Raw genomic sequence first — 6053 nt, forward strand, 5'->3', positions numbered from 1 at the left:
CGGCATCCCCCACTGCGGGATGCTGCAGCGATGGACCAGCACCGCGTCACCCCATGTCCCTGCTCGGGGACGGGGAGCAGGAGCTTGCAGGTGACCCTCATGCTGCATCCCCCCCGCTAATCCTGGGCTGTATCCCTGCTCTGGGGGGGGGGGGGGGGTGACCAGGTCTCCCCTACTTGAGGATGGGGCTCTTTGCTGGGTGGGGGGAGCTCATCCAGGGTGTCAAACAGCCCCGTCGGGCTCCCGCACGCTCCGTCGGCTGCAGACTCGTTCCCCCTTACTCCTGCCCAGGCCCTACGGATAAATGCAAGAGCCTGGTTGTACCTGATGAGGGACTGGGCAGCGCTTCGTCACCCAGGGTAATTGCTGGGTTCCCCCCCACCCTGCAGCAAACTCTGCGCTGCCTCGTTCCCTGCGGCACCACCCCCCCCCCCGAGCTTGTTAAACACTGCAACGTGCTGCCGTTAATTGGCTTAGCCCAAAAACCCTCCACTTTGGCACGGTTCAGACCCTAATTACAGCAAATTATCTTTCATTCATTATTAATGAAATGCAAATTTGCATGAGCAAACAGTTCCCCGGGGTTGAGGACGGAGGGCTGCGGTGTCTCCTAATGCCACCTCTTTGGGGGGGCAGGATGGTTGGTGTCCCCAAACCACTGGTGTCCCCAAGCCAGGCTGATGGGGTCTGCCCTGTCGCGGTGCCACTCGCCAGGGCTCTGAAGGAGGGGAGGTGGTCTCCTCCCCGGAGCAGATCATGGCAGCTGGACGGGGCCATGCCAGGCTGGGGGAGCCAGGCTGCCCCGGCAGCGTTGCGTTGCCAGCACCCTGTTCCACACCCAGAGCCGTCCACACCATCATCCCCTCGGGGCGGTCCTTCTGTCCGCACCTCCGGCCGCTCTAGTCTCTCTTCTGCTTCCCAGTTTGGGCTTTGTCTTCCCAAAGCCTCACTCCTTCTGCCACGCTGCGGCACTGCCCTCCCCGAGGGAAAACCCAGCCCCTGGGACGCATCCTGGCTGAGGGCTTCAGCTGCGGTCCTCAGCCGACGGCACCACGGGTTCCAACAACTCCCTGCTTCCCTCTCCCCAGGAAGGATGTTACTGGCACCCAAAATGCAATGTCCTCTCCGCTCCCCTGTCCCACAACCCGCTCAACCCCCCCATCCCCAGCACCTCCAGCCACCTCTTCCCCCGCCCCGTGGCACGGGAAGGAGCTGATGCGCCGTGTCTCCGCAGAAGCCGGTGGGGAACAGGGCGAGAATGTGTCTGCCAGCATCTCACAGCGCAGATCACGTCCAGGTAATTGGGAACAGGCTCAGCGGAGCAGAACTGAGCCCCCAGATACAGCAGGCTTAGCTCACGAGGCTGTAATTCCCACTGCCCGGATCCGACACCCCGTTAATAGAGAAGCAGGCGTTAAATAACCCCCTGCGCCGAGCCAAGCAGCGGCAGCTCTGAAGGGCTGCCAGGAACCAGAACAGGCTCGGGGCTGGCGCGTGACAGGGACGGCGATGTCCCCAAACACCAGAGAGTCGGGTTAATTTGCTCAAATATCCCCGCGGGCTGGACAAGACAAGATCTCGCGTGCTTCGGGCGACACACTGACCCTGCTGCCAGCACCTGCGTCCCCATTGCCGAGCATCCTCTCCCACTTCTCCTCGACAGGGAGAAAGAGCTGCCCTCTGCAAAGCCAAAAACTCCGAGCAGACGACGGGCTCAGCTCGCCGCGCCGCGGGCACAAGCCTGACCCCGGTCAGCACCGACTCGGGCACGCACCCATCCCTGCTCGAGGAACGGCGAACGCTGGGTTAAAACTGTTTCTGCGTCTGCCTCGTCCCTGCTGGGCTGGGGTCCCGCAGCGGAGCGAGGTGCTGGGGCAGCGGCCGAGGAGCTAGAGCCTGGGCGGAGAGCGCACACCGCAACGCTGAGAGCACAGCCACGCCGCCCCGGACCGGGCAAGACCACAAAAACTGGCTCCAGCCTCCCTTCGCCACGAGCTGCCACCGCTCCAGGGAGCCGAGGACACCCACAAGCGCCGTCCCGCGCCGTGGTGGTCCGTCTCGGGAAGCCCAGCAGAAACCCAGGGATGCTCTGGCCGCGGCCACCTGGGGACGCGACACCCTTCGTGACGAGGACCTGCCCCCCCTCCCGGCCTTTCCAGCACCATGGCCGCTCTGATGCGGGTTTGGGGTACCCTCCCCAGGGACGAGGGTTGAGGAGCATCCGTCGTCACCAGGATCCAGCACCAGGTTACTGGCACAAGGGGTTCACGGCTAAATCTCTCTCCCAGGACTCCATCCCTGCCGCTTCCCCGCCACCGCAGCCTGCTGAACGCATCCACAGAAATAGCAGCTGGGGACGCACGGTTTCAGCCAGCTACCGATATATCTCCGACTCGAAAAGCGCCCGTCAAGCAAGCTGCACATTTTCATACTGATGGAGTACAGCGAGTAACCAGCTACGCAACAAATGGTATTTAATATTTAAAGCGGAATCAAACCAGGCTTCGCAAACACGCACGCGGTACTTGGCAAAAGATGCCGCTGCAAGTGATTAAATACGTTTGCAGAGCACAGCCAAGAAAAATAGCAATTATCTAAACCTCTGCACGAGTTGTAGTGCAACGGGACCTGTGACAGGGACTCCAGTGCTGGAGGAGGGACAAGAAAATTTGGGGCTGAGGGAAGAGTCTTGTTGCGAGAAACAGCAGTAATGACAGCTTCTCTGCAGTAGGTAACCCAGGAAAAGACATAAATCTTTTTTCAATACATAGAATCAATGTGGTGGTAAAATTATTAAAGTGGGTAACGCCGTATTGACTTGGAGATTTACGGTGCTGTCGCAATGATCCCAAATCTCTTTATCAAGCAGAAAAGTTTTCAGAACATCTCTGTGCGAAAGAATAAGGGAAATATTAGAAGCCAAACGCGGAACCCGCGGGTTAAGGAAGGCTTCTTCCCCCGCGCGGGGACGGACTGCGGCGGGGTGGGGAGCACGTGCCCTCGGTCTCACCTTCAAGGCAAGGAGAGGGATGCTCGAATCGCCGTGCTGGCACGGGGTACCAGCCTTCCTCCCAGCCTCGTTTCTAGCCCTTCGGCAAGAAGACGCGATGCTTTCCCGATGTTTCCACTCTCTTAGCAGTCACTTTTCCGCAGCGCTCAGTGCCTCCCTGCCTGGCTCGCCCCCTGCGCCCCCGATGCCACGCGCAGCCCGCGCGTGACGGCTGAAGGAAACCAGGGACGGTGACGCTCAGGTGTACGTGGTTTTGGCTTTGCACTGGTTCCCGTAGCAGAAAGCGGGAAGGGGAGGGTTACTGTAGCACCAGAGGCACGGGGCAGGTAGAGCGCACCGCGGCGATGCTGCGGCCCCGGGATGAACCACTTCCATCCGTCCCTCGGCATCTCCAGAACTGCCCCAGGCTGCTCCGAGCAGGGCGGTGGACTAGTGCTTTGAGAGGTCCTGCCCCACCACCGCTAACCTGGCTCCATCTCAACCCCAGCCCCACCTTAGAGAGCTCCGTGCAAGTCCTCCATCCCCGTGGAACTCTGCCCTGTGCACTGGGGCCAGAGCACTTTGTATTATTATTATCATCATCATCATTATTGTATTTAATCCCCAGTGGAACAGGCTGGAGAGGCTGAGCCCCGAGATGCAGCCCATGGGTGCAGATCTCCCCGTACCAATTTGACTCGTTACCTTTTTTTAAGGGAGATTTATAAGCGCCACCAAGATCTCTCCACACGCCAATGCCTTTACAGCAGCATCGTCGTGGTGGCTGCCAGCAAGCCCAGGCCTCTGCGGTGCTACTATAACTCAGTGCTGCAAAATATTTACAGCCCACTGTAAATCTGCTCACTCATGAAAAGTATTTAAAAATAATTTAAAATCCTCCTCCTGCTATGTGCAGGCTGAGCACTGCCTTTCTATCCAAGCTGTCTCTACCTCCCCAGAGATTGCTACTTATAATCACTTGAAAAAAAATAATCCCGAGATAATTAATTATCCCAAAAGAGGTAAAAAAAAAAAAACAATTGTTACACTTCCCTCTGAGGTGCAGCAAGTGAAATCTCTCCACTGTCCCTTTAGCGCAGAAGAGCTGGGGTCTGGGGACGAGGGACGTCGCAGGGCAAGGGGGAAGCGGGGTCCTCCTCGGGCAGGATCCTGCCCACGGACACACCTTCCCTCGTGCTGTGGACGTGTCTGTCAGGACCCGCCAGCCGTGGGGTTTCGAAAGCCTGTTGAACAGCCAGGCTCCCACTCCCATCCCAGCGAGGCCCTGGCAAGCCAAGCGGCAGATCCGAGATGCCCAGAGGTCCACCCGACCCCCCCCAGCGGCGTCCAAAAGGGACGGGGGGGGGGGTGCGGAGTCCCAGGCTGCGTCCCAGTCTGAGCTTGGGCAAAGCTTTGGGAGAGGAAGAGGCAGGCAGAGCCAGTCGCCACCTCTCCCGCCACCACTGCGAACCTCTCGGAGCTGAGCAGAGTTTAGAGATGGGTCGTTTCAGCAGTTGTGATTTCCGCTGCTTCTTGAAGCTCCCTCTTGGGTCCTGGGGCTCTCTGACCCACCCAGGAGAGCAGCTCACCACTTGCTCATGGGCAGGAACAACCCCCAGCTTCCCAGGCCCCCGATCATGCACCAATTTCGCTGAAAAACCAAGAGGTGGATTTAACGCAGTCTCACCTTGAATCCCGAGGCGACCAACAAACCCACGCTGCAGCCCAGGCTGTGGAGAACATGGCCACCGGTACAGAACTTACGGCGATTAACCCTCGCTCCTCCTCCGTGGCTGAAACCTCAGGGCTGACTGCGGGTGCAAGCCGGGACCCTGCGTTCACAGGTTCAACCAGCCGACACGAGACACCGCTAACCCACCACGGCTGGGTTACTGCAGCTGTCCTGGGCAGCCCAACTACTTTTATACTCTTAATTTTGAATTTTATTTCACACATACACACACACCCCCCAGTTAAAAAATGTGAAAAGCACACCGAGTAAAAAGCACACGCTTGATAGAGGCGTCCCAAAAGCCTTGGCCAACAGTATGTACGTATGCACGTACGTACCCAGGCTGCTGGAGACTCCTGGCTGATCAGTGACCGCCTGCAGCCAGCGACCGAGGAAGCAGAGCAGGAGATGACTCAGTTTCTGCACGGTCTTGGCAACGAGAGTTTCCCCATCCCCGATGAGGTTCGAGAAGCGTCTCAAAGACATTCATTGTCAACACCGCATTTGCATTCAGCGGCCCAGATGTTCAAATAAAGGATAAGTCTGCACGCACGATACAGCCCCAGATGGGATCTGTCCCGGAAAAAGCCTCGCTGAATGAGGCCCACGTCATCCATCCACCATTTCTGAAGGCAGTCAGATACAGGGATTCCTTATTTCATAGCCAATTTCTGCATGGAGGAATTTATTCTGTTCAGATCTTTAGTCTGTGTACTAGTGCTTAAGATAATTTGAGTAAAAATTTGAAATTATTTCACTGGCAAAAGCACCAGCGAGAAAACTCAGCGGTGAGGGAGGCAGCAGGGACCGTGTCCCACCCTGAGAGCAGCAGAAATACCGCGCGTGGCAGCCAGACAGCAGCTCTCGGCACCTTTTAAGGGGACAGGACAGGCTCTGCTATTGAATTGGCCGCAGTCATCGCCTCTCACTCTAAGCAAGCTGCTAGAGGTAAATGTCTCACCCAAGGGCTGTGAGATAATCCCATTTACATTCAAAGGAACTGATCCAGACAGTCAGAAGAGAAGGAAGAACTGGCAATTATTCTCTTTAATCATAATGTCAAGGAAGTGCTGTCCTGCATCACCCTGTTTTGTGCACAGGCAGAACACAGCGGCAGATCGGTCCTTTGATTTCCTATTCCACAATCAATATTTTTTTCCCCCAACCTCACTTTCCATTAAGAGGAGGCAGCTGACAAATCGACCCACACCACAGCTCCCAAACTGAGCCTCCAGCAGAAGCCCAGAACCAAGAGTCCACGTAAGCGTGCCAGCAGCTCACCCTCTGACATCTTCCAACTGCACCTGGGACCCCCAGGCCAGGCGTGCCACC

This window comes from Balearica regulorum, chromosome 26 (assembly GCF_011004875.1).
Source record: "Balearica regulorum gibbericeps isolate bBalReg1 chromosome 26, bBalReg1.pri, whole genome shotgun sequence".
In the NCBI taxonomy this organism is placed as follows: Eukaryota; Metazoa; Chordata; class Aves; order Gruiformes; family Gruidae; genus Balearica; species Balearica regulorum.